Here is a 25677-nt window from a genome sequence, read left to right on the forward strand (position 1 = left end):
GATAGGAAAGAACAAAAAGAAAGAAGGAAACAAACAACCAAATTAACAAAGAAACAAAAACCCAACAAACAAACAAAAAGATAGGAAAGAAAGAAAGAACTTGGGCAGTTTGGATAAACACGCAAGAAAGAACCATAATGAAATTTAAAAGCAAGAATAAATATTTAAAAAACATGAACAACAAAATGGGAGGAATAAGAAAAAGGGAAAGGTAGAAAGAGGAAGAAAGAAAGAAGTAATTCCTCAGTGTTAATTTTCTCCCCTTCTTCTCACATGTCATCATTCACATCTCTCGTGTGTTAAACCTGAACACTGTAGAACGCTGTGTGTGTTGAACAGATGACATCATCTCCACATGTTCACGATGCAGAGAGTGAAATCGAGTTATGGGTTAAATAGTTAAATCCTGCTGCTGTAATGTGGAGTAACAGCAGAGTCGCAGCTTTTGCTTGTGATCTTTATCTAAATATAAAAGCTCTGGTGTGCTCAGGCTCTGGTATGTCAGCATGTGCCAGGAAGTGATTAATATTATTATCATAGCCATTTTAAAACATCACCACTACCCTGTTCCACTTAAGTCTAGGCTGTTTGGTTGGACATCTGCCAGCATTCGTGCTTCTGATAAAGACTGATTAAATCGCGAGGGAGCCGAAGGACAGCTTTCTTGTTCTTTTTGGACAAACCCAGATGTGTCCTTCAGAATTTCAAAGATAGTTTAAAAAGACAGAGGGACAGAACTGTCATCGTCTTCCTAATATTGGATAACGGTTTGTACCGAGGAGCATTTATTAATCAAAGCATGGAGTCTTTTATTTTCTGGACCAACATGGAGCGTTATGTAATGTTCATTTTTCTCTGGGGACCAAACGCCCTGATATAATTAGAATATGTGTCAGGTTGGATGCCCTGGGTGGTTGGTGCCCATGACAAAACTTTTTCTTTTTTTTTTTTTAGTTAGAAAAATAAACAACCAAAAAGATTTCCTTCGACTGTGTCAGTTCTCAAGTTGTATGTGTGTGTGAAAGAGAGAGAGAGGATGCTGTCCCACAAACATCCAGTTATGACACTGTTGTACCACCTCGAGGCAAGTGTCTTACTAACCTACTTAAACAGTTTACCCCCCCAACACACACACACAAATGCGCACACACACACACACACACACACACACACACACACACACACACACACACACACACACACACTATTTCAGTGAGGCAGGATGATATAGCATAGCCTTTGACATAGCCTCAAGCAAATTTAAGTCAAGAGGCTAGTATCACAATTAAGCTACTATTTAGTGAATTGTTCAAGTAACCCTGTAATAGGCAGTTTGGACTACCTTCAGTCATCCAGCGTACAGTATATCGGCTTGTTTTGTGAATTTTAAGACGTACCTTTGTTCAACTGTGTGATTTCAGCAAAAATGTTTTCCGTCTAGGCCACTGAAACAAGCCCAAAACATCAAGATGGTGTAAAAGGTCACTATAGTACACACGCATTTGTGATGGACAGATTGTCCACTCCATAATTCTCCCAGTCTTCTCAGTCTTCTCAACACATCTTACAGCAGGAATGGTTCTGTACATCATCGACACACTGTCTGCACTTTGTTTAGGCCGTGCTCACACTCCAGCTCACGATGGGTTTACAAATACTTGGCCATGAAAAATTGGTCGCATTGCCACCAATCATACGATGCATGGCGAACATTCTCTGAGCTACGCGAGTTGTTTTTTGGTGTGTTGCCGCCTTGTGAGTGGACAGAAACATTGCGAAAAATTTCAGTGCATGTATTGAAATCTGGTGGTGATGTTTTCGTTGGCAAACTAAGCAGCAAATACTTACAGATGGGTTTGGGAATACTTTGACACCAAAACACCTCATTTTCATCAATAACTCATCGCAAAGCATCACGAGCTGTAGTGTGACTTCAGCCTTTGATTTCATGTGAATCATTTGCTAGAAAACAAACTCTTAGTAGGCATATCAGATGCTCACTGGCCGTGCTGTGAAAATTGTGCATGCAGATGCTCAACTGAGTTTCCAAATCTGTCATTGCTTAACTCTTGAATATTTTCTATCGTGAATACTATCATTAAAAAGCGTATAATCTCTTCTTTCCAAATAAATTCAACTGGTTAAGATCTGTTCAGTACTTTGGGAGTAACAGTAGGTTGAAGTCGGTACAACAGAGTAAAAACTCTGCTCGTGTGACGTTGGGAAACCGCTAGTGCTTTCTGAGTCACGGGAAAGTGTTCAGGCTCTCTCTTCTGATCGGTTTCCGACTGGATTACTCGTGAATATCAATCAGATAACTTTTATAGGGATGTTCTCTCGCTCTCACTGTTTCTGATGAAGTATTCAGCAAAATTTTCCATCTGCTAGTTTTGATGTTACGATTCACGGGAGACTTTGAAGTGAGTTTTCATAGCTTTACCCACGTATTTTTTCAAATCAAACTGATTCATGTAAATAAATAACTATTTTAGAATATAACTGGAGTTATTTTGATGAAAAATATTGAGATCTTAGTGGTCGGGATGATATTTTAAAAAAACGGAAGTCAGAAAGGCGAGCATCGATTTCAGTTCAGTTAGTGTGAATTGTTTATTGAATGTGGATCACACAGTTTTTTCAAGGTTCGCCTTGAAAGCTGTGAACATTATCATTTATTTTATTTAATATAAACAGGAGTACACAGCAAATTCCCCAGTGTTGAATTAACACTTTCAGAGTTCATTTGTGTCCAATTGGACACATATAAGCACAGTAAGGTGTTAAATCAATACTCTGGGTGTTAATTCAACACTGGGGATTTTGCTGTGTAGGCCCTACTTTTGAGAAATACAAAAGCCTACAGAGCACAAAGAGGGTATTAGAAATAATATTTTATTACTTTTTTTTTACTGAGTGTACCGTTTAACGTTTTTACCTAATTAGCATAATTAATACTAATGAAATACTAATTTACATAATTTGTTTTTACTAATTTTTTTAACTTTGTATTCAGTATACAGCCATCCGTGTTCCTGCCAATTCCCATGTAAATATCTTGAAAATAGAAACATTATTAAGAAAAAACATTTGATCTCATTGGTTAATGAGGTCCATTTTGGACCATGTGATCCTCATACAGAGTATTACGGCAGTTTTCTAAAAATTAAGCCTTTTTTTTGAGTATGTTTAGCATTCAATTCTGAATTTAATGAGAGCCGTTTCAAGCAATTTGAATTGAATTTGAATTTTCACTTGATATGCCTAATCTTAGTGGTGGCAGAGAATTTTTAAAACTAGCCCCATTTGGCAAGCCTGTTATTAACTATCCTGTCCTCTCAACCTTCTTGTCTGAAAATATTCATAGTGTGAGCATGGGGCAGTGTGACTTCTGCCCCAATGGGCCTCTATTAGTGCTTGTTGTAGTAATAACTCTATAGCATGAAAAGGCCAGTGAGCACTCTGCCTGAGGATTGCACAACATCTAGAAAAGTAAGCAAATCAATTGAAATAACACTATCCAGTACAGTATGTCAAATTAACAACATTTTTTCAGTCATTAGTCACCTAAAACAGATTGATAACATTTCTATGGAGTTGTAAATGAGAATTTTATGAAGATGAACATCTGTCAAACAGCTGATATAATAGTGGGGCTCTGTCTCACCTCTGTCTATGGATGAGGCAACTATATAGTTTTCACTTTCACAAAATAATCTTCAGATAATTGCTTGTTAATCTTATGGAACACACAGGCCATATCCAAAACTCCACTATCAGAGAGTTTAATTCATTAGTTATCACTTAATTCGTATCACTAATATCAGTGAAAAAGTGTGGGGGGGGTTGTGTTACACGTTATAAATATCTCATAGAGGACATACATGTGCTACTGTTAACCCTCTGAACCCGACTGACGCAAATTTCATCCAAATTCACATCCCCTTCACATTCTCGGTTGAACTACTTACGAAGTCTTCATTGCAGTAAGATGGATCACATATCCACATGAAACTGGACGACTTGATCTTTCCAATGATGCTAGTTACTTGTCTATGTGACAAGTGTTAGCGAGAAAAATAATTTTACATTTACATCAAATTTAATTCTAGTTAGAACCTACCTACAGTTCTGTGTTCATCTGTTCTTGTTTGAAATACTCATGAGCTTGTCACTGCATAGATACGAAGCACGTATAGCAAGAAAGAGCAGAACCGACGCTTTGTAATGATCCTAGTCATTTTTGTACAGTATCTGAAGTAATAGCAATATAATACTGATCATACTTCTGCAAAGTAATACACTGCAACCACGTTATAATGAACTCTTTCTACAAACTTTCGCATCTAACGAACTAAGTTTGTGTCCCGCACCTTTAATGACAATGAATCGGAGTCTTCAAAAAAACCATCACTGAGCCTCTGTGTTCCTTTTCCCACCAGAAACAAACAAGAAGTAATCAAGTCTGTAGTCAAGTGAACAATACGTGTTAACGCCATCAAACAAAGGCTTAACTAGCCTCGCTTAGGTGTCAGTCACTAACAGGTATTGAGGACGGTGATCATTGACTTAAAAAAAATCCATTAAAAGGACTTTATTTTACAAGGTGAAAGCAGTTTTGGTAAAGCAGTCTTTACTCCATAAGCATTGTTGCCATGGCTACTCATAAACGTAAGATACTCTCTGTCAGAAAATGCAGGTGATAGATGGATGCAATTGCTGGAAGAGTTTTATTTTAAAACAGATCCAAACAGTAATCAAAAATCAGAGTCGAGAAACAGGCAATGGTCAAGTGAGGCCCAGACAGGATATCAAAGGCAGAGACAAAGGGCAAAATACAAAACAGAGTCGGAAACCAGAACATCAACATAGTGCTACAAAAAGGCTTGGTAATGTGAGACACAAAGGAGTGCGTGTATACATTATAAAGTCTGTGTGCAGTGAGAGTCCTTATAAGCGTGCTGTGATTGTGCTCTAATCTGGAACAGGTGCATGGTAATTAGTCGTAATGGTGGAACAAACAGTAGAACATACAGTACTTTTTTCCAAAATACTTGTTAGGCCATTATTAAAAAATGTTCTGTTTCCAGTCCACCGGCCGGGTGAGTGCCGTTTGTGCGGGTGAAATTTTTTTTTTAACGCCGGTTTTTCGACATTTTTTTCGGGCTCGTAAATCTAAACTCGAACTTGACATTTACGCATTCCCAGGGCTTTCCACTAAGGCTCATACTGCCTCCGCCGAGTGCGCGCACACACTACTGCCTCCGCCGAGTGCGCGCGCACACTACTGCCTCCGCCGAGTGCGCGCGCACACTATTGCCTCCGCCGAGTGCACGCGCACACTACTGCCTCCGCCGAGTGCGCGCGCACACTACTGCCTCCGCCGAGTGCGTGCACACACCGCATGTCGGGGCCGCGGATGAGTTACTCTCCCCTGATCAACGAAGTTGGCGGGGAATTTGTGGTTATTATCGGTACAAACAGCGCGAATCACAACTTAAATGAGTGCGGTTCAGTTTGACATTATTGTCAGTCCGTTAGATAAACATTTAATTTTATTAAAATCGAAAATTAATATTTAGAGCCTGTGGACTACAAAAATAGTCATTAAAGTAGCCGGCTGGACTTAATTGCGTGGCCGCAGCCGGCGCTTGTGGAAAGCCCTGTCGAATCAGCTCTGCGCATGCGCCGTGCGGCACAAAAAAATGGCAGCCACCATGAAGGAAGGAGATCCGGAGTTTTCAAACATTTGCTTAAGTGTGAAATCGCAAAATGGTATTCTAGCGAACAACAAAATAGTAAAGATTCAGAAAAACAAATCATTCAGTGATCATTTTAATAGTGTAATTTCATCCGAACTAGGCCTAATGGTCGATTTAGAACTACAAAAAGTCCATGTGTCGGACATTTTAAGTACCTTTGTAAAAGTTTTGCAAATGTTGCAGTCAGCATTTAAAATACTAACTTACAGTTTTTGTACAAGTTTCAGTTGATTAAACTGTCATATTGTATTAAATGTGTCTGCTTTTGTAATAAAAAAGTACTGAAAGAAAAAGCAAACACAGCATTGCAATTTCTTATCCATCCATATATAATAAAAAAAAAGTAAAAAAAAAATCCCTCCCTCCCGACTGAAAATTTTTTTGCTCACCCGGTGGACAGGAAACGGATTTTTTTTTAAGGATGGCCTTATTTCTCTGTGCACAAAGCATTGTCAAGTAACCTGGTTCTGAATTTACAGCAAATAAAACAATCACATTTATTAACATTGGGCACTAAAGACATCCATCCATTATCTGTAACCACTTGCCCTGTGCAGGGTCACAGGCAAGCTAGAGCCTATCCCAGCTGACTATGGGCAAGAGGCAGGGTACACCCTGGACAAGTTGCCAGATCATCACAGAGCTGACACATAGAGACAAACAACCATTCACACTCACACCTACAGTCAATTTAGAGCCACCAATTAGCCTAAACTGCATGTCTTTGGACTGTGGTGGAAACCAGAACACCCGGAGGAAACCCACGCAGACACAGGGAGAACATGAAAACTCCACACAGAAAGGCCTCTGTTGGACACTGGGCTCGAACCCAGAACTTTCTTACTGTGAGGCAACAGTGCTAACCACTGTACCACTGCACTAAGCACATATTTTTTGCAAATTGCTAAGTCATAGAGTTTTCCACCATCATGGTTCTGATATCACCAGATTCCAGACAGTCTCTCTTATACAATTATGAATTAATTTATCTTTCCTGCCAGCATTTTATGGTGAGATACATGTAAAACCATAATTTCATAAGACAATGTTTTTTCCCTTTATATAAAGATTAATATAAAAATGCGTAAGTATCATCATATCAAATGATGGAAGATCTGGATAGACTAGACTGGTCTGAAAAGAAAAAAATACAGCATGTATGGCTAGCCCTTATAATGGCCAAGCTAAGAAAATAAAAATAAAGGTAGTGAAATTACCTTGGAAATAGCCTAGGGTTGATATGGTTAAAAGAAAGAAACTTGGACGCTTTCTTTTCTTTCTAATCTATGCATTGTATATCAGCATACAAACAATGTAATAACAGTACTGAGCCCATACATTTAAATGTGCATATCATAGTATACTGGACTTCAGCCAGAAACACCCTTCTGTTAGCTTAGTGAAGTAGCCAGTCACAGCTTAGTGCTGCAGTTAGGCACAGATGATGCTCGGCTGGCAGGGGAATGCCCTCGGCATCATCAGCCATTACCCACAATGCCAGACGATCTCAGTACACAGGTGTTAGCCAGGGGTAGGTTTATACTAGCTGCCTGAAGCCACTGCTCTGCTGGTAACTTGTGGAACGACAAATTATTATTGGGCCATCATTTTCATGAGTTTTTTTTACATAGGGCCAACTTTTTCTGAGGGTTCTACATAGAGGTAACCTACAGTGGTGCAGTGGTTAGCACTGTTGCCTCACAGCAAGAAGGGTCTGGGTTCAGCGGCTGACGGGGGCCTTTCTGTGTGGAGTTTGCATGTTCTCCCCGTGTCTGCATGGGTTTCCTCCAAGTGCTCCGGTTTCCCCCCACAGTCCAAGGATATGCAGTTAGGTGAACTGGCTAATCTAAATTGCCCATAGGTGTGAATGTGTGTGAGTGCGCAGAAAGGACACACCCCCCCCCCCCCCCCCCCCCCCCCCAACTCGACCAAACATGATTTGCCTCAAGCCGGGTTCGGCAATGACGACGACCATTCTAACTGTGATTTTATTTTCCAGCATAGTTTTATTCTAGGACATTGACAACATATAATGGCTCTAGTAGGCTCGAGATATTTAAATAATATTGGCTGGCTTTGAGTGGTATATCAGATATATTCCATTCAGCTCGTGTGATATTGAACAAGTCGAAGACGAGCTGGTGTAGCATTCATCAGTAGTACTAGCGAAGGCTAACGGTAGCTTACCCGCGACTCGGCGCTATTAGCGCGGCAGTGCAATCACCTTCCAGACAGTGTAGCGTTCATCAGTAGTATTAGCGAATGCTAATAAAGTGGTCGAGAGCAAGTAGCACAGGGTAACGACCGAGAAACTAAGCTTTCTGTCTCCAAACTCTTCTTCCACACACAATCGCCACAGTATTTTTCACTCAGACTTAAGTATTCATTTCCCTGTGTAATTTACTTAGTTACTTTTAAAATCAACATTGATAACTACACACAGTAGAGCTACCTGTGAGCCAAAATTCTCTCAAAGTCTTCCATTTTTAATGAAGCAAGCCTTGTGGCCATGTTTATTTCCAAATTGTCACAGTCGCTCGCTAGCATGGAAGTTTTATGTCTCCAACATGTCTCTTTTCCAGTTATTTGATGTCTGTTGGGATGTTTTTCTGTTGCAAATATGCATGAAGAGTATCTAATGAAGTTTTGGTAGCCTTTTGGGTGTTCGGCGCATCTTTCTCTTTCCCGGCTGACACAGAAATTATAGATAGCTGCACTATCTCTGTGATTTCTATGAAGCTGAACAGTTCAAATGTCTGTTAAAAAGTGTTTTTTCATCAGGCTTGAGAGCAAACAATAAACTGGGTTAAATCCCACAATATGTGGCCCATTTTGTTGTCTTATATGAAACTTAGCCTGTTATCTGACTTTGGAGCAGCCTGAATGCCTCACAGATTTCACCACATTCATAATCTTAGTACTGGTAATGCCTGAAGATCCATCACCCATATCTGAGTGCCCTAAGCATGCGTCTTTGAATCCTACCCCAAGGCAAAAGATCTCAAACATGGATGAGCACCACATGCCTGTCCAATCTGGGGCCTCTTGGTCATATTTGTACAACCACCAATCAATTTGCACTACTTTATACACGCTTACTTTTTTTTTGACCAACAGGGATCAGGTTCTTGAACCGGTTCCGTTTAGGATTTGAACTTTGATGCCAGCTAGTGAGCCAACCACATTTTCAGCAATTTTGAGCGGAACGTTATAATCAAAGATGCATCATGAATGGACGACGTTGCACAATGCAGCACAACAGCAGTAAACAGTAGTAGCAAGATGGCAGAGTACATTGACTACCTCCAAGCTTTTGTTCTGTGATTGGAGATATTTGTTTTCATTCCATTTTTTCTGTAGATGTATCCTTTTCTGTTGCATTCTCCATTGCTGCGCTCTGCTTCCTCTCCAAACTAGTGACACAGCCACTGATGTTGTCACGGTTCATGCTGGGAAAACAAGCTATATTTAGGTTCCAGCTGGGAACCAACTTTTCAGTTTCCGAACCACTTTATTTTTGGTCCAAATGCTCTGAATGGTTCAAAGTTTAGTGCATGAACAAGAATGAAACCTGTTACCTGTTAGTGGGAAAGGTGTATCTGTCATCTAGTCTTCTGACAAATTCTTTACAAATGTTTAGTTAGATTTATGGAATTTGCAAAAAGTTGGTAAAGGAAATAAATTTTTATTTTCAGTTACTATTTTGGCTTACAACAATTATGAAACAAGATTACAGAGATAGAACAATTATTGTACCACATCCCTTTTCACAGTGATGCTGTCTTTTTGTTGTGTTATAAATCCAGCATCCACCTTTCCTTTACAGTGGTGTGCTTTTGCCCCTCCCTAAAAGCCCAAACTGGCAAAGTGGCATGTTGAGTTCAGCTTGAGGCAAGATGACGGAAACATCCAACCTTCAAACCCCAATAATCCCATTGCGTTTTGCGAAGCCATGGCCTAAAGGTTAGAGAAGCAGCTTTGGGACCAAAAAGTTGCCGGTTTGATTCCCTGGACCAGCAGAAATGGCTTGAGCAAGGCACCTAACCCCCAAGCTGCTCTGGGTATGTTGTATGTCACTCTGGATAAGAGCATCTGCTAAATGCCATTAATGTAATGTAATGATGTGACAATTGGAGGACAGGTAAGACCTGTACCTTTTCCACTTTATGTACCTAATGCTAGTCCACAAGCTAGCAAACTAACAGATTCATTATGAACTGAATGAGCACGTGAAGAGGTGCTGTACTATGAACGCTATCGCTACTGGGTTTCTTTTTAACAAAGCAGCTAATAATTACAACAGTATTTAAAAAGTCACTCATAAGAGCTGGAGTTGGCTGTGTGACCCTGTTTCATGAAATTCTTGGCTCACGAGGCATTCCCAGGTGGGAAGTGATGCTAAGTTTGTGCTACTAACACACCATACTGTACATAGCTGGATAACATAACCAAATTAATTAGCTCAGTTTTGTATTTCCTGACAATCTATCTCAATATTTACCAAAATAATCATGATTAAGGCGGCACGGTGGTGTAGTGGTTAGCACTGTCGCCTCACAGCAAGAAAGTCCGGGTTCGAGCCCCGTGGCCGGCGAGGGCCTTTCTGTGCGGAGTTTGCATGTTCTCCCCGTATCCGCGTGGGTTTCCTCCGGGTGCTCCGGTTTCCCCCACAGTCCAAAGACATGCAGGTTAGGTTAACTGGTGACTCTAAATTGACCATAGGTGTGAATGTGAGTGTGAATGGTTGTCTGTGTCTATGTGTCAGCCCTGTGATGACCTGGCGACTTGTCCAGGGTGTACCCTGCCTTTCGCCCATAGTCAGCTGGGATAGGCTCCAGCTTGCCTGCGACCCTGTAGAACAGGATAAAGCGGCTAGAAATAATGAGATGAGATCATGATTAAGATTTTTGCCAAAATTGAGCAGCCCTAGATCAGGGGATCTCAAACTGTTTACTCTCATAAAACAGTTTTAGTGTTATAAAGAAATCACAAATCATCTCAGTACAGATTAATTTGACAAATTATACACATTGTTTAAATGACTACAGTGTGGGAAATAAGGCCAGACCAGCAGATATGGACCGATAATTTTCGCATTTGTCTGTCTGTATTTCAAAAGCATCAAACCGGATGGCCCATGAAAAATTGTAAAGATATGGGTCTAACCTACTGCTAATTTTCTTCCAAATGTTACACTGGGCAAATACATTATGCCATAACACGGCCCGTGATTGGCCGATCGCAGACACTCTCGATGAATGACAAGTCGCCTCTCATCAGCGAGTAGGAGTGCATTCTGGCATGACACCATGCGATGCTGTTATCAGCTGGGTAGGTATACCGGTACCACTAATGTTAAAAGAAAATAGACTACTTCAGGTTTTGGACCCTGACCAAGCGTTTTTTCCATCGTATTTTAACCTTCTGGGGTCGAGAGCTTCTCCGACGACGCTCGGCAGGTTTAGAATGAGTAGGTCATGGATTTAGATAAATATCTTTGCAAGTTTTTTTTATCATGCAAGCATGATAAACATATTGACTGAAACTTTATACTTTACACTTTCCTATGTGCCCACTGCCAAATAATATTGTATTTTTTAAATTACCAAAATTAGATGAAACATAAAACTTGTCACCTTCCTCAGTCACACCGGACTCGGTGCGCTGAGTTCGCATTTACTCGTTCATAAAAGACTATTCACATGGTAACGGCCTGATAATCACTTTCACTGTTTCGGTTTCGATTGGTTTCTCTTTCGTGGTGTTTTCTTCTATTTTCACGTCCTAGTGCAGCGGATTTTAGTCTGAATGCCAAATGATTTGACCATATCTAGTTTTTAATCATTTTAAAAGTAATTTTGTTGCAAACTTACTTGGAATCTCATACTCAAAATTTTAACTATATTATGTAAGAATAGTTGTATCATTAATTAATACATTTCTTATAGACTTACTATAAACATAGTATAAAATAGTCATTGGTGGCATAATGTTTCATGAGTATTATTATAGTACCTATATACAAGTACCAGTAAGTTGTAACCAACTGGAACATCCTTGCTCCCCATACTTTTTTTCCAGACATGGAACTGACCTGTGTGTGCTACTGTTTTATTGGGTATAACTTTAAGCATATTTTTCTTGAATCTTCTGACATTTTCTTGTAAATTATATTCAATTTGTAGTGTAATTAGCAACTAATGTCTAATGTAATTTGGCCTTTGAAGATCAAAAATGTGCCTGGAAAAAGCTGAGAAGCCATCTCCAGGCATCTAAAGCCCTTCAGCTTTTGGGGTCCTAATGCGGGCCCCAGACCCCCAGCTGCATTGTTCCAGGTCTTTGGCCCGTCATTCAGACAGGCTGAAATTTGGACGGACAGACAACATTTCAGACTTGTCTGTCCTGTGACAGTCTGCTTAAAATTCCTTATTTCCCACACCGTGACTACGATGAGATTTTGTTTTTTATTAATCTATCCCATACATAGAACCCATTTTTTTTATTATCATTAGATTCCAGTTGGCATTAGTTATAGACATCATAACTTTAATAATGGTGGGTTGTGGGTCGCACCACTGTAAACATCGTTAGAAAATCACCGACCCCTGGAATAGGCTTGAGACGACTGATGAAAGATTCCGACTATTGTTAATGTCTGTCATCAGGTCAGATGATTTAAATGTCTCTGGGGAAACATGGTGTCTGCAGCTTTAAGACTGACAAAAATCCATTCTCTGATCCATCTTAACTGCACTCGTCCCTACTGCCTGGAGGTCCCCAGAACCATGGACTTATATTTAATCGAAACAAAGCAAAACATACTGCAAAATGGTCTCTTTGAAAATATCAAGAGGAGGAACTACAGCATCTTCCTGCAAGTAACCAAGCAGCCTGATCAAATATCTTAAGACATTTGAACAGACCATGATGGCGGCCAACAGAGCAATATCAGTAAGCATGGTCATGCTCAAGCTTTCTTAAGTAGCTGCACGACCCAACTCTGAATACGAGGAACTTTCCCTGTGTCAGTATTGACATAATATTTAATAACTATGTAAAAATGGCGATTTTTTCCATGTGATTAATTCACATCTCATGGTTGCTTTTTCAGAGCTTTCGCACCATGAATGAACATGTCAAACAATCACATTTTGCAAAACGGACGTGACCATAGTAAACAGAGTTTTGTCCTTCTTGGTTAACTGTTATAGCCTACGGTATTAGTCAAAACCCTAGTATACCCCTACTCGACTTATTCATAAGGTTTTCTGTATTTTGATTCTGTATTTTCTATATTGTCAAACAATATTGAAGACATCAAAACTATGAAATAACATCTGGAGCATATATGGAATTACGTGGTAAACAAAAAAGTGTTAATAAAAAACCCAAAATGTTTCATATTTTAGATTCTTCAAAGTAGCCAGCGTTTAACTTGATGACGCTTTGCACACTATTGTCATTATCTTAACCAGCTTCATGAGAGAGTCACTGGGAATGCTTTTTGATTACCAGGTGTGCCTCGTTGATGGTGTAGTGGTTAGCACTGTCACCTCACAGCAAGAAGGTTCTGGGTTCGAGCCCAGCGGCTGACGAGGGCCTTTCTGTGTGGAGTTTACATGCTCTCCCTGTGTTCGCGTGGGTTTCCTTGGGTGCTCCGGTTTCCCCCACAGTCCAAAGGCGTGCAGGTTAGGCTAATTGGTGGCTCTAAATTGACCATGAGTGTGAATGATTGTCTGTGTCTATGTGTCAGCCCTGTGATGACCTGGCAACTTGTCCAGGGTGTACCCCACCTCTCGCCCATCGTCAGCTGGGATAGGCTCCAGCTTGCCTGTGACCCTGTAGGACAGTATAAGTGGCTACAGATAATGGATGGATAATGGATGGATGGGCGTGCCTCATCAAAAGTTAATTAGTGGATGAATTTCGTGCCTTCTTAATGTGTTTTGAAATCAAACAGTAAATAGTAAATAATAAAAATACCCTAATAAAAAATAGCCCTATTCCACACCACAACTGTAGTAATCCATGTCAATTGTGCCCAGAACTGCTCAACTAAGTAAAGAGAAATGGCATCCATCATTACTTTAAGACACAAAGTGTCTTTTAATTAATAAAAATAAAGAAAAACCATTGAATTAGAAGGTGTGTCCAAATTTTGACTAGTCCTGTATGTTTCAGTGATTATGTGACAAAAAACATTGACAAAATGATGTTGAAGTGCGTACCAAATGGGCATTACTTTCGACCCCTACAGAGGGACCCTTTAGAGTTTTCATTGTGATGGATGGAGAGTTTGGAGGGAGGAGAGCGCAGTGAGTTCCTGATTGCACATGCGCATGCACAGTGTTGCAGTGAGGGAACGATAAAGCGTGAAGGGTGTGGCTTATGAACTTGATTTGTATATGGGTCTGAGGAACTTGAAAACTGATCAGGATGGACTGATCTTCCACCAAAGTGCTGGAAGTCTTGAGTACAGTTTTATCAGTGATAGAACACCTCTCAACCAGAAACATGGATTCAACACACTGTGTGTGTGTGTGTGTGTGTGTGTGTGTGTGTGTGTGTGTGTGTGTGTGCGCGTGCGTGGGGGGGGGGAATAATCCCTTGCCTACATAGTGCAAATCTGAGCCTCTGATTAGAATATTCATACACAGCTTTTGCATGTCAACAGGCAAACAGCCAAATAACACAACACTGGAATTAAGCTCTTAAAAATTCCTGAGAAACTGAGCTCAAGTTCAAAGCATTTTTTTTTTTTTTGCAAGCTTCGGTGTCAGATCCATTTTTAAAAACGTTGGCTTGCATACTAAAAATTCTTAGGTTATTTGATTTTTGTGTACTTTATTTTTCACCCTTTAGATTTGCTATCAAATGCATCATTCTAAGAGTGCTAATAATAAACAAAAGTGAGTAGTAATCATTATTATTATTAACATTAGCTTTACAACATTGCAGAGATCTTTTCTAAGGTTTAATATGGCAGGCACGGGATACTGAGTATTTTGTGTGTGTGTGTGAGAGAGAGAGAACTACAGTACAAGCCATGCCTGTATCACATCCACATTAAACTGCAGTATGCTAACACAGTGTGCTTCAGTGGAGCAACAGTATTTAGCCTACATGCTAGCAGCTAGGCTAGCTGGTGTGCAGGCATTACAGTGTCATCTGTCCTCAGCTAAGCTGAATTAAGCATGGAATCGCCAGCACTGCATTCCCTGTCGTATATAATCTAGAGATAAAGAGGCCCTCATGGTTAATAGGCCCTAATGCATGCAGACGCGCCTTTATACACACCAACACACAGCAGAGTCACTTCAGATTTTGAAACTTCTCTTAGGAGGTCTTTGAGAGAGAAATGTAAAATAATGTCCATGTTGTGGAAACACACAGCCCCCAAAATCTGTGTGGAGTTTTTCCTGAATCTCTGTGGAGTCCAATTCAATTCAATTCAATTCAATTCAATTTAATTATATAGCACTTTTAACAATGGACATAAATTTGGATCTCATTTTTACATCCATGAATTTATGAAATGTATCTCTAATGAGCAAGCCTGAGACGACGGTGGCAAGGAAAAAGTCCCTGAGACAACATGAGGAAGAAACCTTGAGAGGAACCAGAATCAAAAGGGAATCCAGTGCAGGCTCCCAAGTGGCGCAAAAAAAAAAAAGTGCGCCACTTGGAGATTGTAAGTTCAAATCCGTGGCCGGGAGCCTAAGAGAGCAAAATGGTGCTCTCAGAGAGGGAGGCGTGGTATACTCTGTCTGTCCTGTCAATTACAGTGATGCTAATCAATCATGGCCATCCATGAGCTCATGCATACAGAAGTGGGCGGATAGCACTTTCCTCCAAGTGTGTTACCCTGTCCTGTAATGTTGCATAAGCTTTTGTGTTATAAATTATATTACAGTTGCCAGCTACTACTAACTGTTTATATCATACAGTATAATAAATTACTTGACATGAAGCACAGTGACTTTTTGCCTGAAATGTTATCACGTAATAATTTATTTAGTGTGTGGTTTTAAGATCTTTGCCTGTGTATGTGTGTGTGATAATAAAAGCAGGGATTAAACATTACTGATGAAACATTCTGAGGGTTGGGGGGTCATGCTGACATCACATCCTGCCTGAGTGTGACGGTGGTATGGATGATTGCAGTGACAGGCTGACTATATGCGCCTCCTACCCACAAACCCCAGGGAGGCTCTGGTCGCCTTGGCAACCGAGGCACAGACACGGACGTCTTCTTATTTTTTATGACAGGCGTACGCACGTAGAGCCTCTGGCCATTCTAACACACACACGCACACACGCACACACCCCCTTACAAAGCATCTTCATGTTCTTCAGCATCCCACTACCACACTCATAATCAATGTTTTTCTTATAGATTGAAAGATTACATCACTGAACACTGATATAAGCCTGACTGTCCTGCTTTTAGGAGGATAAAAATAGACAAAGGCCTGCATATGGACAATTTGGACTTGACATAATTTTACACAACACTTACATTGTTTGACCCAGTTTGGCTCTGGCTCTAGACAAACTGGGTCAGTGCTCCTTGATGGCAAACAGCTAGACATAACTGACGTCTGTGTGTTATTATTACAAAATTGATTCACTAAACCTCAAGTCCGAGTCCAGTCTTGAGTCCCCAGTGTTCAAGTCTGAGTCAAGTCCAAGTCATTTAAAAAAAAATTTCGAGTTGAGTCCAAGTCAAGTCCACTATTGATCCGAGTCGAGTCCGAGAACAAGACTCCAACTGCACCATTTGACAGTGGCTGTTTTAGCGCCATTAACATTAGTTTGTTCCTGAACATGACGTATGAACAGGTGAATGTGCATTCTCTTTGTCAGGGAGTGCGAAGTATTCTGTCAGAGATGGTTGGGAGACGAATGTAAGTCCAGAAGGTGTGTCAAGTGAAGACAGGTAAACAAGCCAGAACGGCAGGCAAAATCATAAAACAGTGAAACAGGCAATAGGTTGAGTGAGGCACAAACAGGCTATTGTAGACTTGGCAGAATCAAAGACGAGAAACAGGAAATCAAGGATCAGGAAACCAAACAAGGAAAGAAGGCTCGGTAATCTGTCAGCAGTGCAACGCAATACTTCGCAAAGTAAGTGTGTTTTCACAGTTTTTATATAGGTGTACTGATTGTGCCTTAAACCTGTGCAGGTGCGGGTCGTTTACGGTGCACACCCGAGAGTCCGCTTGACACATGCACTATCTGGAGCGTGCCCAAGAGTCTATCTGATGCACGCGCCAAGGCGCGCAGGTGTGGCACTCTTGCACGAAATAAGTACAAAAATTAATGTAGTTATAAATATCTTATGCCAAATTATAATGGCATGTTATGAAAAATAAAGAAAAAATCCAAATCCTCATCTCCAGTTTATGAGTCCGAATGCAGTTAATGCACGAGTCCGAGTCATCAGTGCTCAAGTCCAAGTCAAGTCATGAGTCCTTAAAATTAGGGCACGAGTCGGACTCGAGTACTACAAGCCTGGTTATAAACATGTATTGTCCTGTGAAAATGATTCTTTTTAAAGATTCACTACAGTGAAGGAATGTGTATCACTTGCTGCCACTTTCCTTTTCTTTCCGTACACTTATTGGACATAAACTGACTGACTCTAGTATATATATATATATATATATATAGTCTCATCTTTAAAAAAAAAAGAAAGAAAGAAAAAAATGCACACCAAACATACATTGGCATACATATCCAGAACCAATATCCTGATCAATGACAGTAATAAACATGGACAATGTAACAGGTCTAAACTGTTCTCATATCTACAATGTTTAATTTGTACAGTTAGTTGCTGAAATGCACATTTTTTCCCTACAGAAATTAGTATTAAACCATTATTCTGCTATATCGTAATAAGGCGTGGCTACACTTGGGAATGAAGTGATTGACAGCCTTGGCTGGAAGAGTCCAGGTGCAGCACCTACATTGTGCCCTGTCAATTCATTACATGGAGTAGCTGAGTTTGTAGTTGAGTTTGTCAGGTAACCTATTCTAATCTAACTGTTAAATTCAAACATTTTGACAGTCATGTCGTGTTGTGCTGTTGGTTATAGGAACAGACCCTCTGTGCCAAGTTCTTTGCAGAAATGGCCAACGTGTTTGAATTAGTTCTCAGCCAGCCAGCAACTGCACCACAGAATTTACCATCAAATACCTACTTCAGTGAAGACATTTTTCCATGTGCTGGACTTGGTATTGGGAGAAGGACATGAGCCTACGAAATGAGTAGGTGTACCTGACTTCCACTCTTGTCTCTACAGCGTAGGCTCTGGCTCCAAATTTGGCACAGGAATTTTGGCTTCATTTCTAAAGAATGGAAGGGCATAGGGCTGCACCATCCATGTTTTTTAGTCATTGGGGTATAGGTCACCACAGAGTCACGCCGTTATGCCACTATATACATCTGTATATTATATAGACACAAGCATTTTACTGGGAAATACGCCACTCATACTTTTTATACGAGCTCCATGCAGGACACAGAGAACCAAAACCGTGACATAAATCTCTATAGTTCAATTGTTTTGATAAATTTGTGTACTTTTTGTTTGTGAATGTGTCAATATAATAAAAAGAAAATCACACGTTGGCTTGAAGATATCAAGTTTATCTTCTCGTTTTGAAAAACTCGCATTTTTCATATGAAGTACATCGTGGATCTGAGTGACATGTTTAAATAATATTGTTTGGCTTTTTTTCAATATTATTATTATTATTATTATTATTATTATTAATATTGGCTGGCATTTTTTCAATATTATTATTTTTCCCAATATTATTATTATTATTATTATTATTATTATACATTCCTTTTGGGTGTTCAACGCGTCTTTCTCTTTCAAAATTCTCTCAAAATCTTCCGTATTTAACGAAGCAAACCTAGCAGCCATGTTTGTTTACAAATTGTCCTAGTCGCTCTCTAGCACGGAAGTTTTACATTGGTTGGAACCTTTATTTAAACAACAGCAGGGTAGTCCAGTCAGTGGCAAAATGCGTTTGCTATCAAAAGGAGCCCTGTTATACACACATATACATCTTACAACAAACAAAAAACAAAAAAAAGACCAATTATAATAAAATTTGACTACATTATTTACAATATATATTCAATATTCAATCTAACAATAAATACAAAAAGGCTAAAATATAAAAGGATTATTAAATGTATAAAAATATAATTATATTGGAATAGACCCCTCCCGAATTTGCCCGGACGCCACGAAACAAAGGCCAAAAGCCAAGACCGAACCAACCATCCATCAAAGCCGACCTCGACCCGTGACCACCGCTCCGCGAGCATCCAAGCGAATCCGGGAAAGGTCTAGTAATCATCAACTACAATTGTAACCTATTAAAAATTATACATCCATGATAATAAAATGATTTCTTAGCCAGCTCGGTTCTTACCCTTGGTAAATGTAACATATTGCTTTGTCTAGTGAACCTGTTGTGTATGGCATTATTAAAAGTAAAATAATTTCTAAAAAATTGCAGGCAACTCCCATTAATACATTTCTTAACAAGTTTGAACACATGGTCGTCACGCCTACTTTGTAGGGTGGACCAATGAACTGCATCTAAAGCCCTATCACTCTCGCCTATTCTAGTAACTATCCTTGCAGCACATCGCTGAAATCTTTCTAGACATGTAGAATTTCCGATACCACAGCACCCCCATACATTATCACAGTATTCAAGAACAGGGCAAATGAAAGATGTATACATAATATTCACACAATGTAACGTTAAATTATTCCTTATGCGCCCTAGCATACCCAGCCTTTTACCAGCCTTAGATAATATATACTGGACATGGGAATTCCATGAAAGGCATTCATCAAAAATAATTCCCAAATATTTGAATTCAAATGCACATTTAATAGGGTGACCACTGAATAGTATATTAAAATCAGAAACCTGTGAAAGCTTAACATGAGTTCCAAATAGCATGGACTCGGTTTTTGTGACATTTAGAAACAAGCTATTTTCATCAAGCCAAGATCCAACCAACTCTAGGTCAGCATTAAGCTTTCCTTCAATTTTAGATGCAGTTGAACCAGAACAAAACAAAACAGTATCATCTGCATACATAAGTATACTGCATTGCCTAATGACAGCTGGTAAATTATTGATCCGGATAACAAAAAGGAGAAGACCGAGTATTGAGCCCTGAGGCACACCAGAAATAATGGGCTCAGATTCTGATAGTACTTCTTGAAATCGAACAATCTGAGTTCTACGGAAGTTTTACATCTCCGACATGTGATGTCATGTTGTCTTGACAACCATGCAATATCGTAAACCATATTCAACGTGCATTCTCCATTGGGTAGAGTGAAATAATACACGTAGGATGAGCGATATGCTAACAATATTTCATGCAATCGAATCAAATGAATAAAACCCACTAGAAGGGAAAAGAACACATTTTTTATTCCATCGAAAAAGTGTCCTGTATGTATAATAATTCTATGTCACTCCAGTGACGTCACCCCTAGTGTCTTCCCGCTGAATAGACGCGTGTTGTGAAAATTGCAAACCGGTTCAAAATCAAAATTCTTCTAATTAATTTGCATTTGTGTGTGTGTGGGTGTGTCTATATAATTTAAAGAACATTACACAGTGGCGCGAAGATATGTTGAAAATATTTTCACTTGTTCGCCTCACTCACTTGTGAATATATTCACCACTTGAAGATAAACTTCATATTTTTCCGCAGTCGTGTAACATCCTCTGTATATGTCTCCGCATTCCCAGCAACACTAGCACCAAGTACAATAAGAACAGTGGAGGACTACTGGATTAAGCAGAGTAAACACTACACTAGTTTTGTTTTGTTTTTTAATTAAATGGAGGTTACAATGTTTTAGTTGGTCTTGTTGATCACAATAATCCCACCCCCAGCCCCTGACACAAGCACTTCTTGGTTCTCGACCAGCAAAGTGTTGGTCCACTCTCTAACCAGATTTTCTGGCTGAGAGCCGGTTCTTTGTCTGTCGAAACGAGATTAGGCCCCGGCTCCGAACCAGCCCTCAAACTGCCTTGGTGAAAAAGGGGTAGTCTTGGCCTTGTCATGGATGTGACAAATGCAGTCTTGACTACAGCCCTGCCAGCCAGTGACACAGTGTCTGACTGGATCCTCAGTACTAACATACTCTTTATTCTGTTGTAGCCTTGTATTCAACTGCATGCTAATTTTACTGTTGCTTGGATTGTGGAAAACAGTAATAGCAGAAAAAAAGGTTATACCAACGGCTATGGATATGTTATCGAATAACTTAAATGGTTTCACAGCATTGCAGTTGCTGTGGCAACCCGAACAAGTGTTTGATTGGACACTTGGTTTAATTGCTGTTCTGTTTGTTTTTGTTTTGACTGCAGGACTAATAGAGTGGCGGCTATAATTATCAACACCGTAACGATCTACTGGACGTTGCAAAAGTAGAAAAGACTTTCAATACATAAATTGTGCATGAATAATTACTCAGACTTCCACTGGAAAAAAAACCCGAGTTGATTCCCGATTACTTAGCATATCAGATCACGTGACACCATTCCACAATTATCGACACCTTTGTCCACAGTTATCGACACCATTCCACAATTATCGACATCCAGATGATTATTTATAAAAATAATTGGTATGTGGTATTAAGTGAATAAAGCATAGTTTTTCTTTAGAATTTGTTTTACACAGACTTATATTTAGTACAAAATATATTTTATATAAATATATCGATATTGGTGTTTACATAAATGAGGAAGTAATTCTAATGTTTGTAAACAAATGAACTGATAATGTTGAGTCTGTGTCAGAAAATCTTTTTGTTCCACTTTCTACCCACTTTCTAAGTATTTTCGTAGATTACATTTTGTTAATGGGGCGGCACGGTGGTGTAGTGGTTAGCGCTGTCGCCTCACAGCAAGAAGGTCCTGGGTTCGAGCCCCGGGGCCGGCGAGGGCCTTTCTGTGTGGAGTTTGCATGTTCTCCCCGTGTCCACGTGGGTTTCCTCCGGGTGCTCCGGTTTCCCCCACAGTCCAAAGACATGCAGGTTAGGTTAACTGGTGACTCTAAATTGACCGTAGGTGTGAATGTGAGTGTGAATGGTTGTCTGTGTCTATGTGTCAGCCCTGTGATGACCTGGCGACTTGTCCAGGGTGTACCCCGCCTTTCGCCCGTAGTCAGCTGGGATAGGCTCCAGCTTGCCTGCGACCCTGTAGAAGGATAAAGCGGCTAGAGATAATGAGATGAGATGAGACATTTTGTTAATTATTCGTCGTTGTTTGTATTAATTTCTAGTTTTGTAGTTTACCAATACTGTAACCACATGAAAATCCAGGTCAAAGGTCGCATGTCATTCCTCAAACCAAAATATAAAATGTCTAGTGATATTGTAATATGTGGTAGATATTTACAGCAAACTGCAAAAAAAAATTCTGAATGGAATAGAAAAATCTGAATATTTCAAGCATGTAATTTTTTATATGCTAGGAATTTAATTCTGGTCTAATTCTATTTATTTCAATAGGATTCCAAATACTCTATAAACATTCCATTCTGTTATGAATCAGAAAAAAATTATTATAAATCACAGCACTTTTATTTCTTTAAAATATTTCATCTACTTCAACAATATTACACAAAGATCGATCCACAACAGTTGTAAATGTTACTTAATTCCACAGGGTGTTGATAATGGTGGACACCGGTGAAAGTGATCACTATTATCGACACCTCACGTGACTTCTCAAACGCACGTTTAGATACAAAATGTCGACTGTCAAATGAAAGAGTAAGAAACAAAGTAGGTTTTGACAAGGATATCATGAAATATTAGTGAATTTGATAAGTAAAAACATGTCCATGATCTTTCCACCATGCTTACCTGCAATGATAATGTCCGGGTTTTCCTCAAATTGCTGATCGTGCTAAAAAAAATTCCATCTCAGGTAACAAGCTGCATCAGACAACAAGATCAAAGGGCGAGGGCATGATCTTCCGGTTGATTAATTAACCAATAATAACTGTTGTAACTGAAACTCACCTTTGTAAAATTGTTTTTTATTGGTAAGTCTGAAAAGGTGTCGATAATTATGGACTGTCAATCATTGTAGCTGCCGCTCTAGTGACTGACCTCAGGTAGTTCAAAGTTTTAGGGCAATAATGAGCATTGTGCACTTCTTGTTTGCACAAAGAAGCTGTAAACTTTGGTGACGAAGGTTTGAGTTATCAGTGTGACACGACTGTTGTATTCTTACCAAGATAATTGGTTTTGGTGATTGTCCAGCTTTAATTATGTTCTGAATAACTACTTGCCTAATCGAATCGTTAGTAACTCGAACGGCACTTGGTAGAGTGTATAGTTCCACCAAGCCATACATTCAGATTTGCATCAAAATCTAATCAATTGTTCCTTGGCCCACTGGAAGCCAATAGAGTCTTTGCACCATCACATAACCCCATAGCAACAGTAACTAGGGCGCCATGACAGGGGGCACACTTGTAGTGTTTCATTAAAACAAGTTAGTTGTTATTGATCAGTATGGGAAGGTTTTCCTGCATTTTTGGAGATGCAAATCATTTTGAATGAAACAAAGACACCAGATTTTTTTAATTTACCAAAAGTAATTCATCATCGGGGGAAAAAAGCTAGAGAGATTTCTAAATGTAGAAGGGAAAAATGGGGGGGGGGACATTCAGTGGGACTCGGTGTTGAATGGAGAGGTCAAAAAACCTATGGTATGCTCATTTAATTTCCACAAAGGTAAGAATAAAATTATCTCATCTCATTATCTCTAGCCGCTTTATCCTGTTCTACAGGGTCGCAGGCAAGCTGGAGCCTATCCCAGCTGACTACGGGTGAAAGGCGGGGTACACCCTGGACAAGTCGCCAGGTCATCACAGGGCTGACACATAGACACAGACAACCATTCACACTCACATTCACACCTACGGTCAATTTAGAGTCACCAGTTAATCTAACCTGCATGTCTTTGGACTGTGGGGGAAACCGGAGGAAACCCACGCGGATACGGGGAGAACATGCAAACTCCGCACAGAAAGGCCCTCGCTGGCCACGGGGCTCGAACCTGGACCTACTTGCTGTGAGGCGACAGTGCTAACCACTACACCACCATGCTGCCCAGAATAAAATTATATATATTTCACAACTGCAGCACGGTGCTCATTCTTTTACATTGAAGTGAGCATGAGCAACACAGCAGCTCTGCAGAGCCTCACCTGCACCGAGACTTAAAAAGTGCATTTACATTTGGGGATCCTTCGGAGTGTGTTGTGTGCGCACTTGGGACCCAGTCATTAGGGGAAACATCTGATGCTGATTTGAGTGCAGATAAGGACGCTGTTTTCACAGAAACTTTAAGTCCTCTGTCAGGTATGCAGTGGTAGGCGGGTCTAAGTGCAGGAGAGTGTTTATTAGCAGGTGTGATATTTACAAAAACAAAACACAAACGAAACTGAAAGCAGTCATAAACTTGGCTAGAAACAAATGTGACAGTGATGATGATAATACTTCCCAAAGCCTCTGTGTCCTTATATGCATGTGCTGACTGCACTCAAATCATCATCAGATGTTTCCCATAATGAGTGGGTCCCAAGTGCGCGCACAACACACTCCGAAGGATCCCTGAATGTAAATGCACTTTTTAAGTCTTGGTGAGAGCCGCTGTGTTGCTCATGTTCACTTCACTGGATAAGAATGAGCACTGCGCTGCAGTTGTGAAATATATATATATATATATATATATATATATATATATATATATATTTTTTTTTTTTTATTCTTACCTTCCTGGAAATGAAGTGAGCATACCATAGGGTTTTTGACCTCTCCGTTCGACACCGAGTCCCACTGAATGTTTTTCCCCATTTTTCCCTTCTACGTGAATAAATTTCTCTACTTTTTCCCCCGATGATGAATTATTTTTGATAAATTAAAAAATCTGATGTCTTTGTTTCATTCAAAACAAATTGCACATCCAAAAATGCAGCAAAACCTTACCATAATAACTTGTCTGAATGAAGCACTACGAGCGTGACCCCTGTCATGGCAGCGTAGTTACTGTTACTATGGGGTCACGTGATGATGCAAAGCCTCTATTGTTCCTTGGTCTCCAACAAAGTTGGTGGAGGTAATCAGATACTAGCCTCTCAGTTTTGTCTCTCTGAGTGATACAAAGTACTGATACTGGAGACTCCTTCCATATTAATTTATATCTTCTTCTAGAAAACTTCACCATATCAATGATTGTGTTTCTTTTACTCTGTTTATTATTAGCCTTAGATTACGTGCATCGTCCACCATTCAAGTCCCTGTGAATGAGCTGTTACTATAGAAACGATAGCGTATTATCATATTACTAATTAACCCTAACCTTAGAATTACAGTGGGACCTGACAAGCTGTCAAAGTTGCTGTTATAGAAAACTAATCAATGTCTTCAGATGAGAGAATTCTACAACAGTGTTGTATAAAATGCCAAAACTTTACTTTTTGCAAAAGACAAACACGTTTCCATTCAAGAAAGTGTTTCAGTTTGCATATTTTACCATGAGAAGGGTTTTCCTAAGTTGCCACACATGTTGTTGAAGACTTGTGTGTGTGTGTGTGTGTGTGTGTGTGTGTGTGTGTGTGTGTTAATCTCATTAGATTACTCAGTGTACACACATTTAATACACATATATTTATATAAACCTATAGGGAATACTTATACAGATAGGTTATGTGCATTGCAAAAGAAATGTTCATAAAGATATTATGTGCTTTTACACATCACACATACGCGCGCACACACGCACCAGCTACTCTATAAGCATAACACAGATTATCGGACACATACACGCGCTGACA

General features: G+C 39.8%; 1 protein-coding gene across 1 annotated transcript in view; it reads left to right on the forward strand.

Annotated features, from left to right (window-relative positions):
* rorb (RAR-related orphan receptor B) overlaps nt 1-25677 on the forward strand; it is an 82496-nt gene that overhangs the window by 8837 nt on the left and 47982 nt on the right. The gene's annotated exons all lie outside the window — the stretch shown is intronic.

This window comes from Neoarius graeffei, chromosome 24, assembly GCF_027579695.1.
Source record: "Neoarius graeffei isolate fNeoGra1 chromosome 24, fNeoGra1.pri, whole genome shotgun sequence".
Lineage (NCBI taxonomy): Eukaryota > Metazoa > Chordata > Actinopteri > Siluriformes > Ariidae > Neoarius > Neoarius graeffei.